General features: G+C 39.3%; 1 protein-coding gene across 4 annotated transcripts in view; it reads left to right on the forward strand.

The window, feature by feature from the left end:
* The window catches only part of sgcd (sarcoglycan, delta (dystrophin-associated glycoprotein)), a 543,710-nt gene that overhangs the window by 492,523 nt on the left and 35,028 nt on the right, over nt 1-16,159 (forward strand). The window lies entirely within an intron of this gene.

The raw sequence follows: 16,159 nt of genomic DNA on the forward strand, positions 1-16,159 counted from the left end.
TTTTATGAGTCAGTACTCCGTTTACAGCACAACTGATCATCTTTTTTCCATGAGATCATGGGTTGGCTCTGAAACAAGGTACTGAAATTTTAGCACCCATTTCACACAATCATCAAAGATCAATTTCATTACCACCAAACTGCAATATTAATAAAAATCATGATAAAATTGCAGTGTTGAATTGTATACCTCAAATGTGGAATTCCATTATTAAATGATGCATTCCCATAAATCTATAAAAATCTTCATTTTTTTTAGTTATTGTCCTGATTTCAATACTTAAAAAGTCTGTAAAATAAAGAAGAGGACATTAAAAAAAATCAACATGCTGAACATTTGATGTCAAGGTTTCTTTAGTTTTAACAATATTTCAGTTCTTTGTTAGGAAAATAGTTTTTCCTATATTTAACATGAATGCCAAAGTTGCAATCATTTGCTTTAAGGGCTCAATTTTATGAACAGTGTTGATCCAGGGACTAAGGGCCCCCTGATTTATCAGTGCTGTTCAGCTGCTGCCACAAGGCAAACTGCCATTTTAATCTCTGGAATACCTCAAACTACTCCTTTAAGACTTTGTCACATGACAGAATTAGATAGAGCCTTTGCTTCCCTTTCAAAACTATTACTGATGAAGTTTCATTCACATCAATGACGCCATTTTCTTGAGCAACTGGAAGAATTGTGATAACAAGTTCTTACAATCAAAATACATTAAGCTTACAATGCTCCGCCTCGTTACAGTGGTCTCTCCTTTTCTGACTCTAGGTCAGCGCATCCTTCACCCCACCACAGATGGCTGTGTTTTCAGCTTTGCTAAATCCCAAGCACTTAAATTCTACCTCTTCACTTCCCCAACACCTTCCTATCCCATTTAAAACTAAGTCTTCGGACAACCATTCTACATGCTTTTGGCAAATATATTGCTGCAAAGTTCTCTAGGTTTTTTTTTACGCTAATGTTACTATACAAATGTAAACTGATATAAGAATGAAGGTTGGATTTAAACGCTCAAGATATACATTTAATATATTGTCTTCTAATATCAATTAAGTTCTCATTTCTGAATAATGAAACATAACTTTGTGTGAGTGGGTGGGTGGGAGGGTAGGAGAGGGGCCCGTTTTGCTGTGGTTATCTTGATTTGTTATTGTTGTTGCTGCTACATGTGTTGTTCACATGTTCTACCAGTCTTTTGTTGCCAGTACAATCTTCTATGTGGTGGTGTGCTGGGGCAGTGGCATCAACATGGGTGATACCAACAGGCTCAGTAAACTGATTAGAGAGGCGGGCTCTGTTCTTAGAGTCAAACTGGACACACTGGAGACTGTGGTAGATCAAAGGACCCTATGGAAAACCCTGGCAATTCTGGACAATGTTTCTCACCCTCTGAAAGCCACCTTGGCTGAACAGAGGAGCACTTTTAGTAGTAAGACCATAAGACCATAAAATCATTCCTGGGATCTTTCTAGTAATAGACTGAGACAACTGCACTACTCCAAAGTGCGCTATATGAGGTTATTCTTACACTTGACCATTAGACTCTATAATGGATCAAACTATAACTGAGGAAGTGATGACTCCCTCCTGTTAGACTGTTTGAGGTAACTTTTTTTATTCTTTCATACATCTCTTCTAATATTTGTATATTTCTATATCTGTGCACTTGTAATACTACTGTGACACTGTAATTTTCTTTGGGATCAATGAGGTATCTATCTATCTATCTTCTGCTGAGCAACGTTGGTGCTGGAATGTGTAGCAATACTTATGGGCTCTCCCAGCACATCCTTAGGTGTGTTGGTTTTTGGTGCAAATGGCACGTTTCACTGTATGGTTCTTATGTGATAAATAAATCTGAATCTAAGGATTTATCGAAGTTAATCACTTATTTTTAAAAAATCTGACTTAAAAGAACAAACTCCCCGCTTTCCCTGGGACTCACACGGGTATTTAGCTACAATGGTTTTGGACACTTGTTTAGCTAATTTGATTGCGTCTTATGAAAGTATTATCAAATCTCAACATTTGAGAATGTCAACATCCTCTGGGAATCTGCACTAAAAACTTGACTGTGACAGCCATATCTTATGCGTATTGGCTGCAAGTAGAGGGGCAGGATAAGGCTGATTTTGATAAATGAGCAGATTCATGCTTGATATATAAATATACAGAATTTTGAATATGCTTAGAGACACATGGTGTAACCAGTAGAACTACTATTAATTCATTATTATAAAATTAAAGGAAAAATGTGTAGTTTAAATTCTAGGACATTGTGTACAGGTTAAGTACACACCTTATCCAACTACAGAAGTTAGACCAACACACAAAAATGCTGGAGGAACTCAGCAGGTCAGGCAGCATCGATGGAAATGAATAAGCAGTCGATATTTTGGTCTGAGACCGGTCAGGACTGAACATAAAGGAGGAAGAAGCCAGAATAAGAAGGGGGGGTGGAATAGGAGGAGGAGGACAAGCTCTAAGGTGGTAGATGAAGCCAAGTGAGTGGGATGGGGCGGTTAAGTAAGAAGCTGGGTGGTGATAAGTGGAAAAGGTATAGGGCTGGGGAAGAAGGAATCTGATGGTGGGGGAGAGTGGATCATGGAAGAAAGGGAAGGAGGAGGGGCACCAGGGGAGGAGATAGGAAGGTGAGGAGAAGTAAGAGATCACTGGGGAAATGAAGAAGAGAGATGGGAAAAAAATTACCTGAAGTTGTAAAATCAATGTTCATGACATCCTGAATGGAATTTGAGGTGTTGCTCCAAGTTAACAGCGTATTCCTTTTGCATTCCGTCCTGTTCAAAAGTTGCAGTGATATTGCTGATTTTTTATTTCTTTATCTCTTCTGAGTGTAAAGAGATAAGGATTCATCAGCAGCATGCTGAGATATTTGTTTACTATTCAGTGGTGTTAAATGTGCTCTAAGGTTTTACCTGAGTGGTACATGCAGCATCTATGATGCAGTCCCATTGTCTCGAATAAAACTGAATTCTGGAAATAGAACATATCATGCAGTTACTGTCATATAGCACAGTGAGCGATCAATCCTTACAGATGGCCTAGATGTTCTCCTAAACTACCATAACAACTAGGCAATCATTCCTTAGAGTTTTGGCAAAATTATGACACCTAATTGAAAATGCCCAATAGAAAGTCTACCCCAATAATCTTTATCATCTTTAGTACTGAACACATCTTTATAAAATGAGTTATGTTCAAATCTTTTCTTTGGGGAAAGATCTAAAGAGCAAATTCAGAACTATTAATGACTGGCTTCAATAATTTTAGTTCTAATCTTCATCCTATGGGAAACATAGAGTACAAGCTTGCTCTTGAGATTCACACAGAGGGGGAAAGTGCAGCAAAGTTTCAGTGACTGAATTATTTCTACGACGTGGGCATTTTTAACAGCGAACATCCCTTCCTGGATCATTTGTCTGCCAGTACTGAGCCTCTGTCCACTTAGAAGACCCAGTGCCCCCGAGAGATCCAGAGTCACCTGACTTATCTTCAGTTTTTTGCAGATGCAGTGAAAAGGAATATCAACCCCACAACGTACTGAGAAGCAGGCTGGCTCTCCTTAAGCATATTTTCCTGTCCTATGTTACTGTGTGGACTATTCACGGACAATATTTTCCTGAGAACCACAGTAGTGTAGTGATGAGCATTACGTTTTACAAGGGCCAACCATTGGGGTTCATTTCCCACCATTATCTGTAAGGAGTTTGTACATTCTCCCCATGATATCTGGGTGTTCCTTGGGAATTTAGCATGGGACTTCCGTCTCTGAGGGAAGTTTAAACTTTCAACCTGCCGGATAAGACCATTAGACCATAAGATATGGGAGCAAAATTAGGCCATTTGGCCCATCGAGCCTGCTCCGCCATTTCATCATGGCTGATCCATTTCCCTCTCAGATCCGATCTCCTGTCTTTTCCCCATAACCTTTCATGCCACATCCACTGTTTCGAGGCTTTTCAACATTTGATAGCGTTCAATAAGATCCCCCCCCCCTCATTCTTCTGAATTTTAGTGGGGACAGGCCTAGAGTCATCAATCAGTCCTCAAATGGTAACTCTTTCATTCCTGGAACCATTCTTGTGAACCTCTATGAACCTTCTCCAATATCAGCACATCCTTTCTTAGATAAGGTGCCCAAAACTGCTCACAGTACTCCAAGTGAGGCCTTACCAATGCTTTATAAAGCCTCAAGATAACAACAATACATTTGTACAACCTGAATGTTTCATTATTCTCATTTACCATTTCTGTCTATGATCAAAGCAGAAGTCAGTCATACTGCTGAGTATCAATCTACCTGGATATTCAGATTCTTTATACATTCAGGTTTTCAACTTTAAAATAAACAAAATCTAATTTTACTTGTGGTCAGTAAATGGATTTGAAATGAATGAGCAACTTGCGAATTGGTATTACCACTTTGGGTAATAGGAGAATACTTTCAGCTATCTCATTGTCCCTGACATTCTCAACTTGACATCCATATATGAGTGATTATTGCATTAGATTAGTTTGTCAATGTTCAATGATATTTTGGCTCAGCTGGTAGAACTCTGGCTCCTGAGTCATGTGGTTTTGGATTAAGTTCCTCCCTGCAGACCTGAGCAAAATGTTCTGGAGAAATTCAATGCTCAGGGATTGCTGTATTGCCGCAGGTTCTATTTTCTGCAAAGATATTGAGTTGAGACTCTGATTGTTCCCAATTGGAAGTAAAAGAAAAATCCTATGGCACTTCGAAATGAATTCACAAATTCAGCCAAATTTTACTCCTCAATCAGTAATCCTAAAACAGACGATCACGTTGCTGCTTATGGGATTTGATGGACATGTTTATTGTACCACTCACTGATGATGTTTCAAAGTAAGACCATAAGACCATCAGACATAGGAGCAGAATTATGCCATTTGGCCCATTGAGTCTGCTCTGCCATTCGATCGTAACTGGTTTATTATCCCTCTCAACCCATTTTCCTGCCTTCTCTCCCTAACATTTGATACCCTTACTAATCAGAAACCTATCAACCTCCACTTTAAATATTTCTAATAACTTGGCCTCCACAGCTGCCTAAGGCAATGAATTCCACAGCTTCGCCATCCTGGCTGAAGAAATTCCTCCTCATCTCTGTTCTGAGGAGACTTCTTTCTATTCTGAGGCTATGCCCTCTGGTCCTAGACTCCCCTAATATAGGAAACATCCTCTCCACATCCACTCTATCTAGGCCTTTAGACATGAAGCACTCTGGAGCATGTGACAGACACAACTTATTTTTTTGTCTTTCTGATGGAAAGATTGCCATCCGATTGTGTTCTTCGGTTATTAGCAACTACTATAGAAGCCACTTCTTCATTCAGGCTCTTCTTGATGTGTTTCCCTCTTCCTACCTTTGCTTTTTTTCTTATTTATCTCTATCATGTTGACTTTCTTACCTCTTGCACTTTGCTTCCTGGTTCTGTATGTGTATCACTACCTCTGATCAATATTTGGTGGCTCATCACAAACTAATTAAACTGAGATCTCATTAGTGAAAACAAACAGGTGTAGGAGAGTGTCTGCACCCTGATGAGTACCACACTAGCAACAGTAATTAATCTTTATATTAAACTACTGGCTAACCTTGAGAGGAAAGCAGATGCTAATAAACAGCACAATTAAAAATAAAAATCTGCATTATGGATATTTCACAGCTGATAAGAGCAGTCTCGCGAGCAGAATATGGGCATAATGCTGAACTCAAAACTTAATGAGGATTCATTGAATTCCCTTAATAACACAGCAGATTGTTTCTTTTATACATTGTTGTCTGGAAGATCAATCAGGGAGCTGATTTTATGTTTTCAGGGCACAATGTTGATCTAAGACATTGAATATCAATTGTTTCTGCAAAAAAATATGTATCTAATGGATTTATAATGGTAAATTTATATGTATCAGTTCCAATTGGCCCTTGCTGTTGGAAGGGTCAGGGTGTGAATCTTGAGACTCACTCATGTCTGAAACAAAAAGCCACAGTGTTGGTTGCTTCTTCACAGGTAGTTTATCCCAGCAAAATTGTCAGCATTGTATGTTCTGTTTCATCACTTGGATTCCGGATACAGGTTTAGAAGTGATGATGCATGGGACAGAAAAGAACCTCATCTCCTCCTGGCTTCACAAAAGCACCTTATCGGTGGTGTAGCAAAACTTAAGTGGATAATGTCTAGCAACTGTTCCATGTGCCACTGACCAGTTACATTCAAACCTAAAAGTTAAAGGGCCTCACATAATCAGCATTAGGACAATGTGCTGTCATACCACTAAGCCTGTATGTCGTATGATATTTTAATGGCAAGAAACATTCCAATATTTAACCTATTCAATGTTTCTTAAAACTTACAGTTGGAAGCTTACAGTACACAACCCTTCTTTAAAGGGAAATACTTCTGAAATTTAAAAAAAGGCAATAGTAAGATCTTTTGTCTGCAAAAGGCAGAGCAGTATACCAATTACTTCTGAAGTCAAGGAGCCGTACAGCACTGGAATGAGCTCTTTGACTCAACTTATCTACACAGACTAAAAGGTGCTTATTATCCAATAATAGTAAGGAAAGCAATTGTTCATATAGGCTACCATTTTAATTTGAGTCATGATGTGTTCAGCATATAGATTAAATAAGGAGGGTGACAGAATGCAGCCTTGTCGTACTCCTTTCCCAATCTTGAACCAGTTTGTTGTTCTGTATTTAGTTTTAACTGTTGCTTCTTGGTCTTGGTACAAATTTCTCATAAGGCAGATCAGATGTCAGGTATCCCCATTTTCTTTGAGGATTTGCCATAATTCATTATGGTCCACACTGTCGAAGGCTTTAGAGTAGTCAATAAAACATAGATAAATACATTTCTGAAATTCCTTCGATTTCTCCAATATCCAGCGTAGGTTAGCAATTTGATCTGTGCTGCCTTTGCCTCTTCTAAAACCAGCTTGTACATCTGGCAGTTCTCATTCCATATATTGCTGGGGTCTTGCTTGCATGATCTTTAGCATTACATTGCTAGCATGTGAAATTAGTGAAATTGTTTGGTAATTTGAACATTCCTTTACATTTACCTTCTTGGGAATTGGGATATAAACTGATCTTTTTCCAGTTTAAAGGCCATTATTCCGTTTTCCAGATCTGCTGGCAAATTGCATGCAACACTTTTACAGCACGTCTTTTAAAGTTTTAAACAATTCACCTAGAATCCTGTCACAACCTGCAGCCTTATTATTGGCAATGTTTTCTATTGCCCATTCAACTTCACTTTCCAGAATGTCCAGCTCTCGATCGATGTCTTGGCTGTTGGGAACTTTCCTGTACAATTCTTCTGTGTATTCCTGCCATCTCTTTTTGATATCTTCTGCTTCTGCAAGGTCCTTCCCTTCTTTGTTTTTTATTCTTTGCGTGAAATGTTCCTTTGATTTCTGTAATCTTCTTGAATAGATCTCTTGTTTTTCCAATTTTGTTGGCTTCTTCAGCTTCTTTGCATCGCTCCTTTAAGTTTCCTTATCTTTCCTTGCTATCTTCCTGAAGAGCAGAGACATAACATTGTCTACAAAGATCCGTATAGTCAAGTCTACAGTATTTCCAGTTAAGGCTATGAGCAAGGCTGTGAGAGCTGAACCTTTTGTAAGGTTCAGCTTTTGTTTCAACTTTTCAGCTTTTGTAAGGCTGAATACAAAAAGATCGACACCTTTGAACTTGGATGCTGAGGAGGAAAGTGTTCAGAGTTCATCAGACAGCAAGAAGATGCAACAAATCAATACTTGAAGAGAGACAGCCAGACTGATCACTAGGAGGCTTGATTAAGAGACAAAAGTTCAAATATTTTGGCCACATCATGAGAAGACGGGATTCCTTGGAGAAGACTCTCATGTTAGGTAAAACAGGTAAAAGAAAGAGAGGACAACAGAGGCTAGGTGGATAGGTAATACTACTCAGACAATGCGTATGACCATGGGGGATCTTAGAGAGGCAGTTTCCAACAAGAAGGCTTGGGGTGCAGAAGTCCGTGAGGTCACGAAGAGTCGGACTCAACATACGCCTGAAAAAGTACAAAACCATTTAAATGGGGCTTTCAGTTGGGTTTTTCATGTTAAATATGGGTTATTAAGCACTGTATTTCCTGTAAAATCAGACAGTTGTATAAAATTTCATATTGATTATATACATGTAAAGATATCCTTTTGAGGAGCCTCTGCTTTCAACTTGATCTTCCTGTACCCTGTCTCACCAGCATTAGACTGCACATGGTTTATCAGATGGAGAATTACACAGCAGAAACTAATTCAGCTTAGCACCGATGGAAATTCTAAGGATGGAACACTTATTGCATTTCCACTAATTTTATTTGTTATGTGATATAGCAAAGTTGATCTATAAAGTACCATATTAGGTAGCAAACAGATGTTGTGGTGAGAAGTAAAAATTAAAGCAATATGCATGCAGGACATATTACTTTCATTAATCTTTAAAAGGAAATGTATTATGTGTGTAGAAGTTTTCTTCCAAATATTTAGACTTCTACCTATTTCCAAAGTAAACATGTCAGATTTTGTTTCTTTAAATCTTTTCCTTTCGCAAACGTCTCTTTGAGACTTGAGTAGAATTCATGAGATGTTATCTGTCCAGTGAAAGACTGCTTGGAATTCTTTAAAAAAAAGTAATCTGTGAGTCTTTTCTAATGGAGCAGGCATAATGCAATTGAATTTACTCTTTGTGGAAGGATTAAAAAAAAAGGGAGAAAAGAGAAGGAAAAAAAATGACAAAGGCGGGTATGGAAAGTATCCGAGACTAGTTCAGAGAAACAAAGGCTGTGAAATAATGGAGAATAGTAAATTAGATCCATTAACATGGAGTGCGAGGAAAATGTAGAAGCCATGTATCTGTTCACTAGTTGCATTATATTCTGCGTTGCATGTTTACTATATTTATTATGGTAACTAGTCACATGAGTGGGAGCATGGCGAAAGTCTTCATGCTTCGTTCGGGCAGTTTGGGAGCTGGGGAACAACGGAAGCCGTATCTTTTGCTGACCACTCACAACTACGCTTAGGTGGGCACACTTAAGATTCTTCGCTTTGAGATTGAATGTTTGCTAATTGCTAATGTAGCCCTTAGGTTCGCCCAGCTCGTGTTTGTCCGGTCCGGAGCGTCCAGTAAGAGGGCTCTGCCCTCAGGCATATTTTGTTGCAAATAGGAAATAAAGTTGGGCCTCTTTTACTACTCATGAACAATTAAATATAAGGATCAGGAATGTTAAATATTCTGCGTACTTGCCCCACAAGGAAGGAAATTATTGATACTTCTCCTTGCATTATTTTTTATCTTTTTCAAAATACCATTCTTATGCTGTCTCTCTGTTCCTACCTCTCCATTGTTGCACGTGGTTAGAGCTTAAGATAAGCACAACCCCTGCCCCTTCTCCATTCCTTCCTCAGGTTCGCCTTAATGAAGAGAGGCAATGTTCCGTTAACTTTCAATTCAATGGGGTTTTGTGCTGTTGATTGGTAACTTTACAGCTTCTTTCTGCTGCAAAGCAGCAGACCTTTCATCGCCTTCCATTCCATAGTGTGGTTGTAATTCTGACATTTTGTTTAAGACAGTGAGGAAACTCAGTGTTAAGTGTACAGTTTAACATCAATAGCCTGGGATAGCTCAGATTATATCGAGGATGAAACATCATTTATTCTGTCTCAAAGTAGAACTGTTTAAAATCAATAGTGATAACAGAAAATGCTGGAAAAATTCAACAGGTCATGCAGCATACGTGGAGAGAGAAACAATTAGTGTCTCAGGTCAGACACTTCCATCAGAACTAAAAAAGGGAAAACAATTCAGCCTAAATCGCAGAGAAGATAGTGAAGCGCAGTTTGTCTGTTAGAGGGTGAAATGATGGACGTCTATAATAGACAGTTAAGCTTCTTTGACACAGTAAATTCTGAAGATGCTGGAAATCCAAAGCAACATACACAAAATGCTGTAGGGACTCAGGAGGTCAGGCATCATCCATGGAAATGAACAAACAGTCGATAGGTCAGGCCAAGACCCTTATTCAGGACTGGAAGAAAAGGAGAAAGATGCCAGAATAAAAAGGTGAATGGAGGGGACGAAAGATAGCCAGGAGATGATAGGTGAAGCCGGGTGGGAAAGCAAAAGAGCTGAAGATGAAGGAATCTGATAGGAGAGGAGAGTGGACCATTGAAGAAAAGGAAGAGGTAAGAGGTTAGAGTGGAGAATAGAAGAAGAGAGGAGGGGAAGGGAAAAAAAATTCCAGGAAGGAGAAATTGATATTCATGCCATCGGGTTGGAGGCTACCCAAATGGAATATAAGGTGTTGCTCCTCCAACCTGAAGGTGGCCTCATCGTGGCACAATAGAAGGCCATGGACCAACATGTCAGAAAGGGAATGTGAATCGGAAGTAAAATGTTGAGCCACCAGGAAATTCCATTTCTGGCAGGTGGAGTGGAGGTGCTGGACGAAGCAGTCTCCCAGTTTATGAGGAGTCCAACCAATGTAGAGGAAGCCGCATCGGGAGCACTGGACACAATAGACGACCCCAGCAGATTCGCAGGTGAAGTGTTGCCTCACCTGGAAAGACAGTCTGGGTTCCTGAATGGTGGTGAGGCAGGAGAGGAATGGGCATGTGTAGCACTCTGGCCACTTGCAGGGATAACTGCCGGCAGGGAGATTAATGGGGAGGGATGAATGGGCAAGGGAATCGCGGAGTGAAAGATCCCTGCAGAAAGCAGAGAGAGGGGAGGAGGTAAAGATGTGTTTGGTGGTAGGATCCCTTTAGAGATGGTGGAAGTTGTGGACAATGATGTGCTAGATGCAGAAGCTGATGGGGTGGTAGGTAAGGACAAGAGGAACTCTATCAATATTAAGGCGGCATGAAGATGTGGTGAGCGCAGATGTCTGAGAAATAGAAGAGATGCAGGTGAGGGCAGCATTAGTGGTAGAGAAAGGGAAATCACATTTTTTGAAGAAGAAGGACACCTCTGATGCCCTGGAAAGGAAAGCATCATTTTAGGAACAGATGCGTAACTTTACCATTACCTTGTCATGCTGGAGAGGCTTGCAAGTTCCTGAGATCCTAAAAGCAATACTGTCTGGAGTTTGGCTACCTTGCACTTAGCTCCTGGTCACCAATTTTGATAAGGTCAAGTGGGAGGTTCCAGACAAAGAGCAATCCAGCCAAGACCACAACGGTGGAGCTGCCGATGATGCCACATCACAAAGGCAGAGGAAAGCTGCAGCAGTGAAGGGCTCCTCGTTGCCCTGCACTCCGTGCCACTGCACCCTAATTATGATATGTCAAGGACCATGTGGTGACTTGCCAGGGAACCCATTTTGTAGGTCCCAGATTGGTCTGAGGACCCACTAATAAACAATCCTTTTGCAAACAGTAAAAAAAACAAGTTTTCTCAAGTTGGAGACTTACATATTTCATCCCACAGGCTGCAAAATGCCCTAATTTTCATTGATTTTTTTTTAAATGCAGATGCTGGAAATTCAAAATCAAAAAATGCCAGAAAAACTCAGCAGGTCTGGAAGTATCTGTGGAAAGAAAAACAGTTAACCTTTCAGGTCAATGACCTTTTATCAGAACCAGAAAAAGTTAGGAAGCAGAGAGGAATCAGAATGTAATCAAGTTTATTTTACTTTGCTTTGATTGAATAGTGTATCATACATAATAGGGAATTTTGCAAGTTCCAAGAGAGCTCATGAGTTCACCTGGACTTGCTGAATGATTTTCTAAACTCGGAGCATTTAAATATTTTGACAAATCAGACATTCTATCTCTATACTTAGCACATTGCATTTTACCAGCTGGCAATAACTGTCTGTGCATGGTAGAATTAGGTTCATATCCAAGTGACATGAAGAAATCTTGCTAGTGTGGCTGCTGATTCACGGTTCTGAGGCACTCAAGGATGTCACAGTGAATCAGCTTTCATTTCTAGAGCTAGAGTTTGATTTGAATCCAGCTGTTAGAGACAAAAGGACGCACAATTCTCAGTCTGCTCTTTTGGAAGTTAAACATCTGCTTTCCATCAGTAGGGATAATTCCACAATATTTGTATGTGTGAAGGTATGTAACAACCATTTTATGCTGATAAATTACTTTGGTCTTAGGGTAATTATCATATTGAGATGAGAATACTGGTTATGCCTGGAGTATTCCTGAAGAAGTCTGGTGTTTAGTTACAGCAAAGTTAAATGTATTTTACTCTTAAGATCTATCCTACCTCTATGTTCTTTGCAAATGGTAGTATTTAAAGGGAAATATGGTTCTGTACTCTTTGCTCTATCCAGGCTGACTGAACTTTTTGGGCATGTGCATAGATTTCTATCCTGTCCATCATCATTCCAGCCCTCTAAGATCCTTCCTTCCCTCCTCTGTAATCTTTTAGTATCTGTGTATCTATGTATATATGGCTTTTGCACCAAGAGACATTATAAAGTTGCTTTCTTATTTACTTATTGAGATGCAGCTTGGATAGGCCCTCCCGACACTTGAAGCTGCACCAACTAACAATCCCCTGATTTAATCCTAAACGAATCACGGGATGTTTACAAAGACTAATTAACCTACCAACCGGTACATCTTTGGACTGTGCAAAAACTCATGCAGTCATGGGGAGAACATACTGCCTTATATAACATAAGGCATACATACTGCCTTACAGGCAGTCATGAAAAATTCTCAATATGGTGCAGGAAACAAAAAGCTAAGGCCCAGATCAGAGCACTAATAAAATAAGTGGTTTTACATATTTTTACATTTAATTGATGTTTTATTTTGAGATTTATATATTATACTCACCACACCAGAAGGAAAAGAACATACCTCTGATAGTAAGTAATCTTGGTTGAATAATATTTGTTTCAGAATTAATCACGCAGATATTGTTACAGAGATAAAACCTCTGTGCGATGTACTTCAGGCACTCGTCTAGTGAACTTCTTTCTCTGAAGGAAGGCTCTTTCCACTTAGCTTAATGGCATTTTTGATAAGAGTTCTTTCAAGGAAATGATTCCCATTGTTGCATACTTTTTAGTAATCAAGCAGGCCTACACAATTATTATCTGCGCAACACCCACACAGGCACAATTTCAGAACCGCATTTTTGACAGCTGTTTGGAATCAAGACAATTCTTTGTTGACGTTTTTTGCAGCCGTCACATGGACTAGATTCTTCATTTTCCATGTCTGATAATTTGCTGCTCAGAATGAGGGCAGAGGCTGACATTTCTGCCTCTAAGTACGAATTTGTCCCATGGATGGCTTTCTATTTGTGTGAATACCCAGAAATCACTCTGTTTGGCCGGTATATTTTATGCCATTTGCTCAAGACCTATTATATTATCTTGGTAAATTAGCCTATTTATCTCAGACTCTAAGCTCTTGGAACCCTGATTTGTTTATGTGGAAAAGACTGTAAAGCAGCATTTCTAAAGTCCCTCCTACACTGTTTCCCCTGTTCATAACTCAGGAGAGAGAAATGAATATTCTTCTCTTGAGATATTAGGTATATGTCTATCTATTCAATTTGACTAATTCCTTCCACTCCTGGGTATTTTGCTCATGTTTGTTGTGTGTAGCTACACAACAAGATGTAAATATTAATCAGGTACTGATTACTCAAGAATTACTGCCAGAATTGCAATCTCCTACACTAGTCTCTGAGGATATTCTTAGAAGGTCAACAATTTAAATATATTGTAATTGTTTTATCCCTTCCTCTCAGAGCAATCTAGAATTACCCAAAAATTTGAAATGTTCAGCTTGAGTTTAATTAGCAAAATATATTTTCTTAAAAGTTAAATGTGCATGTTGTAACAAGAGCTTTTATAACTATAATGACAGATGATTATTAGGAATTGAATCCACAAATAAAAGTTCCCAGCAGTTGATTTTTTTTTATTGTAGGATAATTTTTCAAGATTCTGTCTATTTGCAAAGTCATTGGATGGGAACCATGTTGTATAATAAATGGTTTCCTCTAGTTCTGCCTCAGAGCTTTTTAAGGCTCAAATGGCAGAGTTTCAAACAGAAAAAAGCACAGAGGAAATGAATTTCAATCTTTTTCCCCCTCCCCCACTGGACAGTTAAATTTGCCACGCTGTTCTGAAGTAGCAATTGTCAACCACTCAATCATACTAAACTGCACCTTTCTCATTATGCTACCACAGCTGGAGCTATTTTTACTAAAATAAATGCTGCAGATTCCATGTGAGTTATATGGTTGTCGACAGGCTCTTCAAGTCTAGTGCATCTCAAGTGAAAGTCAAATCTTGTTACGCAATGTGCTCTGTGCAGATGAAATTAAAATTCTGTTCACATTTCAATGCATTGAGGCTGCTATGACTTTATCAATCGGAAGCAAAACTTTTTTTTTTAAGCATGGCCAAATGAGGGTGGAGAAATTATAAGTAGGATGATCTAATACTCTTTCAATTTTAATCCCATTGTACACCCTTCCGAAGTGAGTGCAGTCCCACTGGAATCATCTATTAACAGACTTGCCTTTGACAATGAGGTTGTGCGACCAGCCATGAAGAATGTTTGTGACAGCCATCAACTTACCTTGTACTTCTATTTCCCCTCATTCACACAGTGCCAAACTCAGCTGGCTGTAGTTAATATTACGAACAACAGCAAAAAAACAAATCATTTACAGTATGACATGCAATCCATTATATCTATCAGTTGAAAATGGCCTATGTAACCTTGAGAAGGCCATCAGTTTGAGAGGTAACTGAATGGAGAGGGTTCTGTCCAGCATCTGCACCAGGTCAGGCTTGATGCTTAACTCTGATTCGCAAGAGAGTGGATGGAAAATATGGAGGTAGAATTAGTAGATCATTTTAGGGCAGGGTTTCTCAACCGGGGTTCCGTGGAGCACTAGAGCTAATGATTTAAAAAAAAAATAAACATTACTTTTGGAACTTTGCACAGTGTGTGATGCTAGCCTCACTGTGGTGGGCAGTGACTGAGCATCCCCATTAGCAATTTCGTGAGAGTTGTCTCAGCCCAGCGTGGCAGTGTGCAGTAGGACAATGTGTACTTGCTTGAGCCCAATCTCAGTTTTTGATGCAAGCTAGGGGAGGCCATCGATAATTGCTGAGCAATGTATTGCACGGAGGGGAGGATGGTAGGCTGACGAGGAGCGTGAAGCGCTTTTTCCAAGCATTGAATGGACTTGCCCAACTTGGGCTGCGAAGTCGGCCTCTCCCTCACAAATTACCTCCCCAAACTTACCCTTATGGGCCACCGACTGACTTATGGGAGCAAACAAATTCTACCACTGTAGCAGAAAATTGGAGGAAAATTTTCATTCCAAGGAATTTTTACATGTCATGAATCAGCTGCTGGCGTGCCGTTTTGCCATTTTTATAAATGTTGCAGAAGATGAATTGATAGGTTAAAAGTGAATTGTATTGTGAAGTGTTTGTATTTTTTGCGGTTTTCGCATTAAGTAACTTATTATGCTGTTCTTATTAACCCCTGTGTTAGGACAAGATGAAACACAAGAAATTGAAAAGGTTTCACTCACAAACAATATGACAAGTCAGTACTTTAATGACATGTCACATGATGCTGAAGAGGTTTCGTGTGATAAACTGAAAAACAACAGCTTCTCTATCCAGTTTGATGAGTCGACAGATTTCATCAATAAATCTCTTGTTGTAGCATTTGTAAGATTTGTAAATGATGGTGACATTCAGGAAACTTTTTCTGTTGCAAAGAGCTTCCTGAAACATTAAAAGACTAAGATATATTTAATGTTTTGTCTTCATATCTGGAAATAAAAGGTCGTCTTGGAGGAACTGTGTTGGCATCTGTACTGATGGTGCCCCATCAATAGTTGATTTTGTGAAAGGTTTTGTTTCTCTGGTAAAAAATGAAAATCCTGATGTCTCAACACACACCTTTCTTCACAGAGGTGCTGATGTCAAAAACTTGGAGGTGAAATGAAAAAAGTTCTGGATGATGCGACAAAAATTGTTAACTATATTAAACAAAGACCAGTTCACTTGAGAATGTTTAAAAATCTGTGTGAAAACCTGGACAAAGAGCACACCAATCTCCTGCTACATACAAATATCTGGTGGC

Source organism: Mobula birostris, chromosome 7 (assembly GCF_030028105.1).
Source record: "Mobula birostris isolate sMobBir1 chromosome 7, sMobBir1.hap1, whole genome shotgun sequence".
NCBI lineage: Eukaryota > Metazoa > Chordata > Chondrichthyes > Myliobatiformes > Myliobatidae > Mobula > Mobula birostris.